Source organism: Delphinus delphis, chromosome 3 (genome assembly GCF_949987515.2).
Source record: "Delphinus delphis chromosome 3, mDelDel1.2, whole genome shotgun sequence".
Taxonomy (NCBI): domain Eukaryota; kingdom Metazoa; phylum Chordata; class Mammalia; order Artiodactyla; family Delphinidae; genus Delphinus; species Delphinus delphis.
This window is the reverse complement of record NC_082685.1, coordinates 172,391,661-172,408,641: the sequence shown is the minus strand read 5'-3', so window position 1 is coordinate 172,408,641 and position 16,981 is coordinate 172,391,661.

Sequence of the window (16,981 nt, the reverse complement as noted above, 5' to 3'; positions counted from 1 at the left end):
GGCGAGGCTTTGAAATGCCAAGCAGAGCCCAATGCGCCCGCAGGCGTGTGACTGCGGGAACCGAGAGTTCACGCGTCGTCTTTGCCACTAAGCCTGTGGGGATTTGCTGTGTAGCAATGGGAACTGGCACAGGCCACGCCTCTAAAATCAGACAGGAAGTGTCTGCCTGTGTGTGGTCCTGCCCCCACTTGTATGTTCATCCTAGCTGGGCAATTTCTATCGCTATAATCCATTCTATGTACTGTTCCACGGCAGGCAAACAGTCCAGAAGAGAAGCAGCACGTCTGGTAACTGCTACTAGAGACATGCTTTACAAAGTCCCACAGTGTTTTCCACCAAAACACGCCTGTGAGACACTTCAGTGTCTTGTGATTTAAACATATTCCCGGGTTTCTAGGACCTACTCCAGCAAACTTTCCCCCAAATCGGGCTGTGTCTACTCGTCAACTGTTAGGTTGACTCCCAGGTCACCCCAGGAACATTTCTGCAGCAAAAAAAGGTCATTGGTGTTTTATTGCCCATTGGGTCTGGAGGGCTTGTAAACTTGTATTTTGTTGTATCACACTTCTCGCACAATCAACCCTTTCAATAAAGGGATGCAGAAGTAAAGATTAGATTGAAAATAAAGAATAGTATATTCCAAAATGAGGAAGACGGCACATTCCAAAGATGGCATGATTTATATTCATAAAATCATTATCTTTTTTGTTAACAGTGTTCACAATATATGGAGTTTTTTTAAAAGACTTCTAAAGAGTTCTACAATATGATTATAATTTTAGAAAAAAAACCATCATGGGCTTCCCTGGTGGCGCAGTGGTTGAGAGTCCGCCTGCCGATGCAGGGGACACGCGTTCGTGCCCCAGTCCGGGAAGATCCCACATGCCGCGGAGCGGCTGGGCCCGTGAGCCACGGCCGCTGAGCCCGCACGTCCAGAGCCTGTGCTCCGCAACGGGAGAGGCCACGGCAGTGAGAGGCCCGCGTACCGCAAAAAAAAAAGAAAAAGAAAAAACCCATCATGTATATAATGCACTCAAAAAATATTTAAAAGGAAGAACCTAAAAGATACTAATCAAACGCCAACAGTGGCGCTTGGCGGAGGGGGCAAGAAGGGATGTTCGTATTTACACTGGGAAGTTTTGCAGTTTCCAAATTTTCTATAATGAATATGCATTGATAAGGCAATCTGAAAAAAAACTAGGCTTTTGTCTTGTTTAGGTTTGGTTTTAGAGTTAAGCTTACCATGCTGATTCCAGTTAGGTTTCTACCATTCTTGCCAGAAAGCAATAAAAGAAAAAATATTCTTAGATTTTATTTAAAGGACCATAGACACTTGAAAATGAAATTCAAAATGACTTAGATTTTCACAATACTAGTGCCAATCAGGTTTCTAATAAATTTAGAAGAAAAAAAAATAGTGGGCTATTTGAAAAGGAATGTTCTTTCACACTAAACTATAATGCCCTGATTATTAAACTAAGAAAAGTCTGCAGCAATTCTCAGCTTTGGGGGAATTGACTAATGGTGCACTTCTCCTTTTCTGAGTCTCTCTGCCAGTTGAGCTGCGGCAAGGGAGACGTGAAGCCCTCCAGGACCCCGGGGCCAGTCTTCCCTGCCAGGGACACTGGAGCTTCCCCTGCAGGTTTCCGGGAAGAAGGAGCCTACTAGGGTGTGCCCGGCACTACCAGCCCACCTCCCCACCCGCAGACTGGCTTCCTGGTTTGTTCCCCACACAGACGCTGAGCTGTGAAGGTGGGGAGGCAGCCTTTGTCCCACCCATGTAAAGTGCACACCTAACGCAACTCCAGTTCAAACTCCAGGTTTCTTGGAACTGCACAAATGATCTTCAAGTTTATATGGAAAAATAAATACAGGAAAGAATTGTCAAAATAATGAAAAACAAAAATCTTAAGAGAGGCATTCACCTGCTAGATATCAAAAGGCAGCTAAATGAAGTCCTATCGTTAAAACAGCACAGTGTCCTGAGTACACTCAGCAGAGGGACAGACTGGTGTCCAGAAGCAGACAAGCCCAGAGTCTGCAGAAGCTCGGGGTATCAGGAAAACGGCCTTTCGATTTGATGAGGAAAAGTGGACCATTTCATTAATGAGGTGGCAACCAACAGCTATGCTGTAATAAAATACCTTGGCTATTTCGGTAAATACAAAAATAAATAGAAGATGGTTTCAAAACCAAGTGTAAAGAAAGCAAGTAAAAACCACGAAAATGTTAGGAAAGCATATGGAGGACGTTCCTTGGGCTAAGAAAGACATTTTAAAGCAAGCCGTTAAGAGGAGAATATAGCTGCTCTAGGCAGATGACGACTTACCCCTGCGCGGGTGATCTCAGGTAGTTATCCAGCTGGTGCGGGACATAGAGGAAAGTCATAAAATGAAAGCAAGTTGTTGACACTTTCAGTCGATGTGGAGCAGTGGTACCTCAGAGTCTCCTGGGTCCTGGGAAGGGACCTCACAGGAGGGGAGGGGGGCACCCTTCCCCGCACCCTTACACACGTGTGCGCGTTTCCACTTCTCTTTGGCAAGAGACAGGGAGTGGGGTGACCGGGTCACTGAGACGTATGTATTTCACTTTTTAAGAAAATGCCAAACCTCTTCACAAAGTGCTGTAGTCTCACATCCCCACCGGCAGTGTGTGAGCCCGCCACCCACAGCCTCGCCGATGCCTGCGGCTGGGCTCTCTGATTACGGCCGCTCTAATGGACATGTGTGATGTCTCACTGTGGTTTTGTGTTTCCTTAACGATGAATTATGTGGACCCTCTTTTCATCTGCCACCCATAGATCCCCTTTGGTGCAGTGTGTTCAAATCTTTTGCCCATTTAAAAATCTGGGTCGATTTTCTTATAATTGAGTTTTGAAAGTTCTATACATTTTCTGGTGCAAGTATATGATTTGCAAATAATTATTTGTGTCTGTGGCTTATATTTTCATTTTCTTAATGGTGTCCTTTGAAGAGTGAATGTTAACTTTGATGAGCAGCAGCTGCAGAAACGGGCGGCCTGAAAGGAGTCGCCTCACTTGTGGAGAGTGAGTTCGGAAATGATACAACACACACACGCACACTACATGCCAAACTCACTCACACGCACATACAGCCCCCCACACATGCCAGCACAGAAGCGAAGGACTGTGGCTAAGTGGTCCTAGCTGCAAGGTGACCTTGGGTCTTGCCCCAGCCCTGCATCAACCTGGATGGTGAAGCAGAGAGACGTCCAGTACCTGTAACAACCCTTTTCTTGGTGGGGTCACATCTCTCTTCACTGCCGGGGGCTTCGAGCGCTGCAGTTTGTTGTTTTGCATTATGTACTCAAATGTGCTCAACTTCTTGGCCCCTAGAAAGGAGGAAGGAGGCAAGGGGCAGAGTCACCCTCCATCAGCTGCAGAGCAGCCCGCCCTCCGTGGTCCGGGGCGTTGTGGGCTGGTTCCCAGGCCACTCCAAGCCCGGCTGGCCTTGGGCCGCAGCAGCAGTGGCCCACCAGCCCTGTCCCAGGCAGGGGAGCCATGGCCCTGCGTCCCTCACAGGCCCGTAAAGCCAAGGTGGACGGGGGAGTGCTGAGCCCAGCTCCGTTTTAATTAAGGTGAGACACCAGCTCTCACACGTGGCGGAAGGACCCCAGGTTGTTAGAAGAAACTCTCAAACATGTTTGTCAATAGAAAAGCACTATTAACGAAAGCATGCTCTGTGCCCGCTTCACTCGTGTGCCTTCGCGGAGGGGCCAAACGTTCCCTGAAAACTAACAAACGTGAGAACAGAGGGTTGACCATCATTTCTGAAAAGCGAAAAGGGCCACCCACAGAAGCCTATTTGCCGCTCAAGGAGCAGACGGAGGGCCGCCTGCCCTCACAAGGCCCCACGAGGGCCCACTAGGGCCCACGAGGCCCCAGAAGGGCCCCGCAAGGGCCCACAAGGGCCCCACGAGGCCCCACAAGGGCCCCGCAAGGGCCCCACGAGGCCCCACAAGGGCCCACAAGGGCCCCGCAAGGCCCCGCAATGCCCCGCAAGGGCCCTGCAAGGGCCCACGAGGCCCCACGAGGCCCCACTAGGGCCCACGAGGCCCCACGAGGCCCCACGAGGGCCCACGAGGCCCCACGAGGGCCCACGAGGCCTCACGAGGCCCCACGAGGGCCCACGAGGCCCCACGAGGGCCCACGAGGCCCCACGAGACCCCACGAGGGCCCACGAGGGCCCACGAGGCCTCACGAGGCCCCACGAGGCCCCACGAGGGCCCACGAGGGCCCACGAGGCCCCACGAGGCCCCACGAGGGCCCACGAGGCCCCACGAGGCCCGCTCGGCGGCTGCCCCGCGGGGGCCGAGGCTCAGGACGCCTTCCTCGCCCCCCTCCCTGGGGGCTCCTACGAGGGCTTTCGCTTCGTTTGCCTTATCTTTCTTGATTAACTGCACACGTTCCCTCAGAACCTGTGTCACACTTTGAGGATGTAAACTTGACCCTGTTTGTGTTCTCATGAAAATATTCATTCTTCTGTGTGGGTTTGCACAAACACCACCAAATCCAGACTGTGAGATGCCCCTGCGTGCCTCCGACTCTTCTGACTGCACTTGGCGTGAGGTGTGGTGATCGGACCGCAGTGATGAAGCGGAGGAGGGGACACGGACGCAGAGCCCCACGCACCCCGCGGCCTGGAAGCTGCGGCCGGAGCCCAGCCGCGCTGGGGAAGGTCCACCTGTGTCCACCGCCTTGCAGTGCCCACCCGCCGGCTCGGGCAGCCGGAGGATCCTCTTCCTCAGCACCTTCCACGGCGCTTTCTCTCCCACTTGCGGCGCCCGGCTCTTCCTTGAGCCTCCAGCCTGAGGGTTTCACTCGATCGCATGCTGAGCGCTCGCCACTGCGCTGAGCCTGGACTGAATCCTGACTCGCCACTGCGCTGAGTCTGACCCCGCAGAAACTGAGAGGTCGCAAGAGTGTTAAGTAGATACGTTCTAGGATACTTTTACTGTAACTAACAATAGCTAAATCCCAACGTTTTCCTGGAAATCCATTCTTGGAGGTTCAAAGACCCTAAAATAAACCCACTCGGTCCTGAGTCCAGCATGTCTCCCCCTGTACAGGCCTCCTGTGTGTCCTCACCCTCGGTGACGGTGGCATCACTAGCCCCTGGACACTCCTGTCCTTACATGTCTAGCCGGCCACCAAGTCCTGTGGGCTTGACTTCTCCAGGCCCCTCCTCGCTCCTGCGGACTCACCGCACCCCCAACAGCTGCAGAAGCGCACAGAGCAGCGCTTGGGCGCGCTCCGCCTGGACAGACGCAGCGGCCCCCGACACGCACCCCGGCCCCGAGCCCAGGGCCCTGCGGGCCCCGCCGTGCACGCAGGAGCTGGGGGAGCCCTCTGGGGTTTGCCCCTCGCCTTCCCTTCGGGGCCGCAGAGGTTGGTGATGCTTGTGACTTCCAAACAAAGGCTTCACAGGGTGCAGGACAGGCCTCCTCCCCTCATTTTAAAGGCAGATGGAGCCTGCCCCGGGCAGCTGCCGTGTGGACACGAGAAAACCACCCGTTCTCTCTCAAGCGAGTTTGGTGAGTGGAGACCCCATCGCCGAGTTCAATGCTCTTCATTGTTAGGATTTCTGGTTTTTGCTTTTCTAAATCTCCCTGTTCTTTCCCACAGTGTCCTGTTCCTGCCTCATAGATTCTATTCCTTTCTATCTCTGAACACCTTAACTGACCACTTTTTGAACCTCCTTTATCTTTTTCTTTTCCGCAGGCCTTGGAATAGGACTCAGCCCTCTGCCCCTCGTGGGGTGTTTCTTCTCTTCCTGTCCCTTGTCCTTTGTGCTCTGAGCTTGTTTCTGGCGGAGGCTGCCTGCCCGGGGACCCACGTGAACACAGGGCAGAGGCTGGCCAACACGGGGGGCACGCACTCAAGTAGAGGTGTAAAAGGAGCAGGTGACCGAGCAGCAGCAGGCTGACGAGCTCAAGCAGCAGCGTCAGCGCCCCGATGCCCAGGAAGACCGGCGTGCTCGTCCTCACGGGGAAAAGCGGAAGGAGCAGGAGCCACGTGTTCTGGTCGGAGATACCTGTGGAGAGGGGGAGAGGCACACGCGTCCAGCTCCTGCGGACAAGGTAGCACCTCTCATCAGGTGAGTACCTGGTGACAGAGCTTGGCAGTGGGGGAGGGAACACCAGCCTGAGGGAGTGACTCCCTGCCCAGGTGAGCCCCTCCCTGCCCAGGTGAGCCCTTCCCTGCCCAGGTGAGCCCCTCCCCCGCCCAGGTGAGCCCCTCCCCCGCCCAGGTGAGCACCTCCCCCGCCCAGGTGAGCCCCTCCCTGCCCAGGTGAGCCCCTCCCTGCCCAGGTGAGCACCTCCCCCGCCCAGGTGAGTCCCTCCCTGCCCAGGTGAGCCCCTCCCTGCCCAGGTGAGCCCTTCCTCCTTGCCCAGGTGAGCTCTGCCTGAGCTAAGTACCCTTGCAGGCCCTCCTGACTGCGGTGGGTATCACGACCCACTTTATGGATCTGAAAGGTAAGGCTGGGAGAGGGTAACTAGGTGCCCAGGTCACAGAGCCTGACCCCAGCGTCCACTGCGCTGCCCCGCTGGGCCCTCCCCACTCTAACTAGAGCTGGAAGGTCAGAGCCACCACCTGGGGCATTTCCAGGATACAGTCCTCTGTGACCCAAGGGGACCTGACACCACAGCCATGCAGCTTCCAACAATTAAGTGAAGAAAAACAGCGAAGGGTCGTGTGCCGGCCAGCGAAGACCGAATTTCAGCTCAAGGGTCTTCACCCCACAACTCAGCCTGGACAGGTGCTCGACCCCGGGCTGCCCTACGTGGCCCCCCAAAGGGAAGGTGGCGGGAGGGGAGGCCCAGCCCGGGCGCAGGGCAGCGCATACTCCTGTAGTGTGGGTCGGTGCGCAGCCCGGCGGGGTTGATGAAGTACTGGGTGAAGATGTACAGCAGCGTGGCGACCATGCACAGCAGTCCGGCCGCAGCTGAGGCCACGGAGGCGAAGAAGTACCTGTGGGAGGAGAGCCTGCTCGGGCGGCTGCACAGCCCGGGCCCGGGAGCCAGGCGGCACGCGTGCCGGGGCCCAGGGCAGCGTGCGCGACCCGGGGTCGCCCCTGCTGAGGCTGTGCCCGGCCACCGTCCCGCGGCCCTTCCCCCTCTGGCTCCCGGCCTTTGGGCTGCTCTCTCCTGCTCTCGGGGTGACCGCACAGACCCACGGCTCCACAACACGCACCTGAGATCTCACTCGGTCCTACAGGAGGCCTGAAGAGGGCCCTAACCCTAACGCTAAGCACCCCAGCTCGCAAGAGGGAGACGGAGGCTCAGACACAGGGTGCGACTGGTCCAAGCCGGCCCCTCCCGGGCCCCCTGGTTCAGACCCGGCTCCCTCCCAGCCACCACCAAGGGCATGGCGGCCGGGGTACTGATGCCAGCGCCGAGGGGCGGGGCCACACTGCCTTCGAAAGGCACACCCGTCAGGGCCGCGTGCTTTGGTTTTAGACCCAAATCACTGCTGCGCTCTGCGCACAAAAGACACGGAGAACAGTCTTCCCGTCAGAACAAATAAAGCCTGGGTGGCAACTCCTGGAATACGGTTCCACTAAAATGCCTTCCTTTAGTCTTTCCGCTGTTATACCTTTAACATTTTCAGTGTTAAACAGTGTCTGTAGTTCACCTGAAGTCCCCTTACGCCTGCCCTGAGGTCCTCCCCCAACGCCCCGGATAACCCCGCACAGGCCCCCCCACCCCCCGTCCTGCCGACCCTGCCCGGTGGACATGGGGAGGCGCCCGCCAGGAGAGCCTCTCAGCCAGCTCTGCGCGCTCGGAGCCGTCGGGACCTGCGGCCCGCCCTGTGCTCTGCACGGCATGGGCCACACCTCTCACCCATCCCCATGGCAGGTGGACCTTGAGGTGCTCGGCCGGTTAGGAGGCCCCTTAAGGGGGCACGTCCCGGAGGAGGGGGGAGCGCCGCCCCAGGCCCGACGTCCCGGGTGGGGAGAACCCTCACCAGTAATTCCTGCTCCCCACGCAGTTGTTAAGCCACTTGCAGTGATGGTCGAAGCCTGAGACACACTTGTTGCAGGTGCTACAATGCTTGGCTTTCACAGTCCTGGAAGGAAGGTTGGGAGGGGCAGCCTGTCAGAGCCCCTGTCTGCCTACAGGGCCAACCCCACACGGTGGGTGCCTGCCCGGCCGGGCGCGGCGGCCACAAGGCGCCAGGGCCTGAGGCCCGGAGGCTGAGTCAGATCCCTCCTGGCCGCCTACTGACACCCCTGGGGCCCTGAGCAGCCCCGGGCTGTGATCCGGTCGGGGGCAGAGGCCTGTGTGAGACCCAAGGCTACAGCGCTCCTGCCCGGGCCTGGCGGGGGCTGTGTGTCGGGGCCCCTGCTTCTCTGCAAAAGGGGCGGCGCCCGTCGGCTGCTGGGGACCAGGTGCGCCTGAGCCCAGCCCACCCCCGCGGAACGGCGCGGGGGGCCCCTCACACGGCCGGGCACTCACACGGCGACCTCGCACAGGTAACAATACTGCCTCTGGATGACATGTGCGTGTTTGGACCGGTCGAAGGTCGGCACCGTCCGTGAGTAGTTCTTCTTGAGGCGGACGTTGGCGTCGGCCGGATCGATGGAAAGAACAATCAGGTGGACCAAGAGGTGGAAGAGGCAAATCCCGCCAGTCACCTGGGGTGAGTCAAGGGACAGCTCGGCCTGCGCGGCACGCGTGAGGGGCCTCTGCTCCGGGCGGCCAGGTGTCCAGGCCCCAGGCAGCCACGGGAGCCTGTGCCTGGCCGGGAACGGGAGCGGCCCCTCTGGCACCGGCGTGCCCAGCATAACCCACCCGAGTCCTTTGTCCTTGAGGGACAGAGCAGGGCCCGCTGGAGGCCGTGGCCCCGCAACCCCAGCAGAGCTTCACTGGGACGGCGGGAGAGGCCTGTGTGCGTCCGCGGGCACCAAGCCTGGGGCCGAAGCCGGGTGGTGGAGCTCCTTGGGGCAGGGAGGCCACACTGAGCACGTGCGCCACCAGGAGAAGGAGGGAGGGCTCCAATACCCCCAGGGAGCCTTTGTGGTGAGTGGGCCGGGGCCGTCTGTCTGTCTGTCTCTGTCTCGTTCTCTCCCCCAGCCAGGAACCCCCAGGCCCACGCCCTCCAGGGCTCGCAGGGTAAAATCAGTTCCTCACATCCCACCCTCTCCACCTCCTCTTCAGGGACTGACACACTGTCCCCATGGAAACCAAACAGAGGGGAGGAAGTGTCGGCCTGGCCTCCCCATCAGCCCTGCCCTGCTTCCCAGAAGGTTCTGAGCCGGGAGGGTTCGGGTTCACAGGTCCAGCTCCTGCGAGGCGGCCTGGGCGTGGTGGGGAGATGCCTCTCTCCGCCCACCCACAGGGTCTCGTGGCAAGGCCACATGGGCACAGGGTCTACGGTGCCTGTGCGGAGGCCCACCGGCAGTGCAGACTCTGAGCAAGGAGGCCCCTCTTCTGGGGTCCTTCCCAGGCTGCACCGCCGTCGGGGTCCACGGCCTGCTGGCCCTGCCTGTAATGCTCAGCCTCAGTGGAGCCGCCCTGGGGCTCTGCGGCGTGTGCTCACAGGCGCGCTCCTGCCTGGACCAAGCATCCCCGCTGCACGGCGAGCCTCAGTGGGGGGCTGGTCTGGCCAAAGCTGCTTGGTCTCCCTTGTCCTCCAGCCTCCAGTGCACACCCAGGGCCCTGGGTGCCAGGCGTGGGGCAACAGAGGCCCGGCCCAGCCGGGGGCGCAGAGACCACGGTGAGGGCGAGAGCGCCGAGGACCAGCCAGGCCGGGGGACCTACACAGGGAACGGGACTGACCGGATCCCTCAGTGCCACACAGGGATGCCCTTCCTGTGGCCTGGACCTCCCTGCCCCTGCCGTCCAGCAGACTGAGCCACGCTCCTGTGCAGGGTGTGGGGCAGTGGGCAGGTGGTCAGCGGCCAGCCTGCACGGTCCCGTCTGGAGATGCCAGCATGGTCCGGGCTCGCTGGTGCCCCTATGCCCGCTTCCCGAGGCCTGAGGCACAGCTGACGCAGCACTGTGTGTGTGGCTGCTGAGGCGACGGGAGCGTGTCCTGAGCGCAGGACACAGGCGGGGGCACGGCCCGGGACAGGAGATGTGGCAGGAAGTCGCACTGCGGCCCAGGTGCGGCCCTGCTCTGCGGAGCTAGAGTAGGACTGTCCCCATCAGACGCCGGGGGGCGGGGGCCAGGAGGGCAGCTGGGAGGCTGGAGCCCAGTGTGGCCCGTGGGTTCTGTCTGCACGTCCACACTCGGCTCCACACGAGACCGCCGCCAGGGAGAGCGGGGGGACGGCAGCCCACGCTCATACCCTCAGCCTCAGTGTGGAGGTGCCCGGGGGCCCAACCCAAGCCTGACAGGCAGCCCTGCGGAGCCCCTAAACCTGCAGGTGCCCGGGGGATCCCGAGACCCAGACGCGGTGGGCCAAGCTGCCACGGCCCCTCAGACGTCACGCGTCTGCCACAGGTACACGCGTGGGCCCACCTGCCTGCCCGCGTCTGGTTTGCCAGAGACGACCCGGCCATTCCCGCTGCCGTTCACACACTCAGTGGCCGTCACTGAGCCCCCAGAAGAGAAGGTGCTACAGGCGGGGTGGCGCGCCCTCAAGCTGCCAGCTTTCACTTTCGATGTAATTTTATCTCAGGAGCGTCTTAGGTTCAAGTAAATAATAAAAAGAACCCGGTCTGCCTTCTCACTTCCCCTGCAAAGCAGGGCCCCGAGCTGTTCTGAGGACGCAGCGGTCCCCTAGCAACTATCTTTGTTCAGTAAACAAACAGCACCGGGCGCCAGCCCAGGATGCCCGCCCTGTCACACGGCTGCCTCGCCGGTCCTGCAGCGGGAGGGCGGGGCCCCCGCGGAGCTGCCCCACCGCTGCCTGGGTCCCAGAGGAGCCCCACCCCGCCCAGTGCTTTCCGCACGCCGAGGGCGGCCAGGATCCTGCGCGGTGACCCCCACGCTGCTCCTGCAGCCTTGCTGACGCTTCCCTGTCTTCACCGGGCCCACGGAATGCCACACGGCTTCCTGAAATCGCGCGGCCCTGACCCGGGACCCTGCCCTCCCTGCTCCTGGGTCCCTGCAGGCGCCGAGTGACGCTGGCGCTCCCTAGTGGCCAGAGCATGGCGCCCAAGTGCTGCTGCCGTGGCCTGAGGAACATCGCTGGGGCAGTGGCGGGTCTGGGGGGCAGGAAACTGGACCAGAAAACATGTCCTGAAGGTCGTCTGAGCTCTGAACAGACTGGGACGCCATCCTGCATCCACCGCTTGGGACAGGCAGGAGGGGGCCACACAGACTCGGTGCTGAGCACCCAGAGGCAAGGGGTGCTTGCCTGGGAAGCTCTGGGAAGAAATGGCGTCCATGTGGGACGGGGTGCACTCGACCCCGGGGCTCCTTGCTGTGCGCAAAGCAGCTAAGCGCTCACAGTGGCTACTGGACAAAGCACCCGGGGACACTCAAAAAGCCTCCAAGGGCCAAGACTCAGCTAAGTTTTGGGTCAAAAGAGAATGAAGACACAGCATCATAGCCAGCACATAAGCAAAGACCCACAGGTGAGGCTGAACTGTGTCCCCAAAAGATGGTGAAGTCCTAACCCCAGGAACTGTGGCTGATTTTACTTGAAGGTGGGGTCTTTGCAGATGATCAAGTTAAGATGAGGTCCTCATGGTGGGTCCTGATCTCACAGGACTGGTGTCCTCAGGAGAGGAGAAGATCAAGCCTCAGACACGCACAGCGGGACAACCCTGTGAGGACGCGGAGGCGGCGGCATCTAAAGCCAAGGGATGCCCGAGGCCCCCAGAGCTGGGACGGGTCCTGGGAACTTCAGAGGCAGCACGGCCCTGCCCAACCAGCTGGGACCTCTGGCCTCATCTTTGTGCCTCTGTGCCTGTGTGTGTGACAGAGCGGGTGCCCATGTGTGTGGCTGGTTTGTGACTTGTGCAGTGTTTGTATATTTGTGTGTGTGTATCTGCGTGTTTGTAGGCCTGTGTGTGCTCGCACCTACGGGGAAACTTACAGCTTCAGATACGACGAAAAGAAAAAAGGTCTAAAATCAATGGCCTAAGTTTCCACCTCAAGAAGGTAGAAAAAACAGAACTTCCCGGGTGGTCCAGCGGGTAAGACTCTGCGTTTGATCCCTGGTCGGAGAGCTAGATCCCGCATGCCGCAACTAAGAGTTCACTTGTTGCAACTGAAAGATCCCACGTGCCACAATGAAGATCCCACGTGCCACAGCAAAGACCTGGCACAGCCAAAATAAATAGATAAAAATCAATCTTAAAAGAAAAAAAGAAGGTAGAAAAAGAGGAAATTAAAGCCACAATACATTGAAAATAAATAGAAAAAATAAAAGTCCAAAAGCTGACTCTTTGAATAATCGATAAAAGCGATAAACCCTAGGAAGACTGATGCCACTGCTGAGCGGTATCACGACAGATCCTACAGATAACAGGAAATAGTGCGAATAATTTTATTCCAAGAAATTTGACGAGTTAGACAAAATACTAAAATTTCTTGAAAAACATGACTTGCCAAAACAGACAGAAGATGAAACAGAAAAGCTGAAGAGCTCTTTTCCTATTAAGGAAATTGATCATTGCAAACACTATCACAAAGAAATCTACCTCTATGACCTCGAGGGGCAAAAAACGGGCCTCATCTGAGTGAGAGGCACTCCAGGCAGATGCCCTGGTTTTTCTGACTGACTGAGGCTCAGGGGGGCCTTTGGGGCTCAGGGGGGCCCCACCTCTGCAAAATGACAAGTGTCAATCTTGGTAACTTCCCATGGGATATTTTAGGTGAGATAAGAAGAATGGTGGTGTGGAGACAAAAGTCTTCGTCAGATGCAAGGTGGGGCATTCCAGTGAAATTTCATGACGTCTGGGATTTTTAAAGATACTCAGTGTATGTGTGTGAGATATGAAACAACACTGGCAAAGTCCTAACTGCTGCAGCTGAGTGCCTGGTAGTTGGGGTCCATCACACTGTTCTCTCCACTTCTTCAAAACTGAAAGACGCCATGATAGGGGCTGGGAGGCCCCGGCAGACAGAGGGCCCACTCTTAGAAGCTGGTTCCAACACCCACTTCGCAGCAGCCCAGCCTGTCCGCTGGCTGTAACGTGTGGCGACCCTCCGTGTGAGGGCCGGGGCTCCTGGCGGAGTCCCGCGCCACCCTGACGCACACCCTGACGCACACCCCAGTACCCAGAGCAGACGCCTCTCGCCCAGAACACAGCCACCCCAGGTTATCACAGACGTCAATGCCTCGGCTCCACATACCTGACACTCGCGGGGGCACACGAGCTCTTCAAGTCCTTATTAAAACCCATCATTCCTCTTGGGCAACACAGACTGACCGCTTAGCCATGGTTGGGAAAGTGCGTGGCCCGTCTGCGGCTCCCCCACTCCTGGGGTCTCTGTCCACCCGGGACCCTCCCACCCCTGCTGCCGGCTGGGCACCCTCTCCCTGCCCCAGCACTGGTGGGCACTTGCAGCCCAGACCCCGAGCCAGCGGCTGCCTGGAGGACAGCTGTGGGGTTTCCAGCACTGTGACAGTGGGAGCCAGGGCAGAGGAGAGGTCTGACTGCCTCCAAGGGCGGCCCGGAGCCAGGCCTGCTGGAGGCCCCTCTGGGAGCCCCACCCCCCCTTAGATGACAGCAATGCCCCCAGTCAAAGGATACACTGTAGGCAATGTATCTCCACTCGTGTGGCAGGAGGGGAATGAAGATGCCAAAGGTGGCGGAGACCAGAATGAGGAACACGATCCAGGCCACGATCTGCAAGCAGTGGACGGGCTGCGACCAGCCGCTCACCCTGGACCGCCGGGGGGGCACAGTCTTTGTGCTCCTCCTGGACGCGGTTCCTGGCAGGAGGAGCCTCGAGATACTGGCCCAGAACGCCATCTGCAAGACAGGACGGGGCATGGCAGGCCACGGGCTCCTGCCCTCGTGGCCCGGGGACTCTGGGGGCGGGACCCACGGCCCAGCATCGCCCGGGGCCCCGGTGACATCACAGCTGCGGAAAACAGCTCTTGGGGGTGTGTGGCCCCCTGGATGAGGAACGAAGGGCACCCCCCTGCCCCCCACCATGACCGCAGGGCGGGCAGCTACCAGCCCCTCATGGCCTGGGGGCCACTTGCAGCAATGAGTCCGGGGGCTGGTTTACGGATGCACACGCCTCATCAGAAGACTCATGGGATATGGGGGACCCAGTGAGGAAAAGGTCCTCATCCCCGGGGAAACCGAGAGGGGAGCAGGAAAAGTCAGCTTTAGCTGGTGTGATCATGTGACACTTTCATCCACCAGAAATCCTGCAGGTTTCCCCTGTGGCAGGAGAGGCCACATTTCCAGAGTCCTGTGTTTTTCCTTCCACAGGGACAGGCCCTCCAGGGGTGGGAGGGAGCCGTGGCCCTTCCGGCCAGTCAGGTGGGCAGGGCCACTGCGAAAGGGAGGGGCGTGGCCAGGGTGGCTGTCGGGTGTTTGGGGGTGTTGGAGGGGGGAAGGATGTTAACAGCCGTTACAGGTGGAACTTTGAGGTCAGAAGGCCCTGTGCACAGCCTTTCACTGTCTTCAGAAAGCAGCACACAGAATATATAGCTGATATTAATGTGTTACTGTGGGAAGAGACAGAAATGTTGAAAAATATTCTGAGACTGTTTTTTTCTGTGAGCTGTGACTTCCCCTTGGGGACTGTCCTAAGAGCAGGTTTCAGCTGCTGGCCGCAGCTCTTGGTCATCTGCTCTGGCCCTCTGGATGTGGCGCCACGTGGACACCGGGACGCAGCAGCCCTGAGTTTGCGTGGGTTTCACGAGCAGCTGACAGCACATTTGTACAGCACGACCAAGGCACCAGGGGTTCAGAACCCAGAAAGGCAGGCTTGGTATTGAAACGTGATCCCCAGATGAAAGCATTCAGATGGAAGGGCCAACTACCAGAAAAGATGTTGCCAAAAATCAAACTCCAGTCACGTGGAAGGTCACATCAAGGGGTTACTGCACATCTTGGAACAGAGACGTAGAGACGTGTGGAAGGGATAACTGTGAGAGCAAATTTAAGTGACACAGACACAATGTCTGTCTGTCAGGGTTTCCAGAAGAGGAAAAGGAAGAGGGTGTAGGAGAAAAAACAAAGAAAAAAAGTGAAGCAATGTCCGTACTGCAAGGAGATTTAAGGCTTTAGCCCTAAATTATACTCCAAGAACCAGACAGTGGAAAAAAGAATACATCTACAGTGGTGAAAGCGAGAACTTTGAGGACACAGAGTCCTACAGGTGTCCCGGAAGAAGAAACAATGAGATTATCTATGACACGATGTAACTGGCATTTATAAAGTTCAAGTGCTGAGTCTTCTGTCCTGAGATGGACCAGCCAGCCTGTCACTGAAGGTGACACAGGGCAAGCCCCCAGGAGGCGTCGAGACTCGAGCGCACCCACTCACCTTCTCCCAGAGATCTTCTGAGAAGATTTACTCCATCAGATCTGAGAGTCACCCTGACACCCCGGGCACCTCAAGTTCAGAATGCAGGGCCGAGCAGGTGGGTCTTCAGTGAAAGCCGGGGCCCACGGCGCTCGCCGCGCCGACACCCGCCAGCCCGTCAGCAGGCCCGCCATGTGGTGGTGTGAGGTGACACCCGGGACCCCCGACCCTGACCCAGGGCCTCCTGCACGCAGACCTGGCAACCGTGGCCGAAGTCCTTCCTCGCCAGGCCCCGCGCTGGGACGTCGGGATCAGCTGGGTTGTTCCGACCAAGAGGACCTGGGGGAGGAGAGAGCAGACGGGGTGGAGGGGCCGCGCCCACGCTCGTCCCGCGCCTCTCCTCGTGAGCCACACCCTGTGGCCGAGGGGACACGCGGGGTGACGAGAGCCACGCAGGGCCGAAGCGCTCGTCATCCGTGGAACGTTCACGCGGGGCCGAGCCCTCTGCCCCGAGGCGGGACTGGCCCCGCCTTCCTGTCCGGCTCCACCTCCCACCGCGGCCGTGGCTCGTCCTGCCGGCTCCTCTCCACTCAGCACCCCGCCAGGCGCCCGGTCCCCCGCCGCCATGGCCACCGCTGCACGGCGGAACTGGAACCCCTCAGGCCCAGCGACCGGCGCGGCCACAGGCTCTCCTGCCCCGCCCGTCCTGAGACACGGCTCCACACTGCTGCTGCACGCGGACACACATCACACGCCACACGCACACGCACACAACACACGCCACACACACATCACACACACACATACACGCACGCACACCACACACACGTGCACACCACACACACACGCACACCACACATACACATGCACACAGGCACACAGCACACACCACACACACACACCACACACACACACACACATACACGCACGCACACCACACACATGTGCACACCACACACACACGCACACCACACACCACACATACACACACATAAACACACACCACACACATACACGCACACCACACACCACACACAAACACACACCACACACATACACGCACACCACACACCACACACACACACACGCACGCACACCACACACGCACACACCACCTACACACACATGCACGCACGCACACACCACACACACACCACACACACACCACACGCCACACAGAGACATACAGACACAGCACACACAGCACTCACCACAGCTGCACACCCTCAGGTTTCTGGACAAGCTCCTCACTGCTCGGTGTTTCCCAGGCTATTTCCTGGGCCGGGGCCCTGGGGCCATCTTCTGCCCCTGCCCACCCTGGTAACAGCCGCCTTCTCCCTCCGTGCCCTGTCCTGGCGCCACCTCCCCTGGGTCATTCTGGCTTCACTACAGGGCAGACCGCTGGTGTTGGGCTCAGGAAATTAGCCCTGTTTGGGGCATGATGGTGCCTGGGTCCACTTTTTGTCCCATGTTGGTTCCCGCATCTTGTTTTCCATCTTCCCTGGGGCTCCAGTCTGTGTTTGGTGCTGGGATGACCCGTAAGGTCATTGTCACCTCCAGGCCCCCGACACGA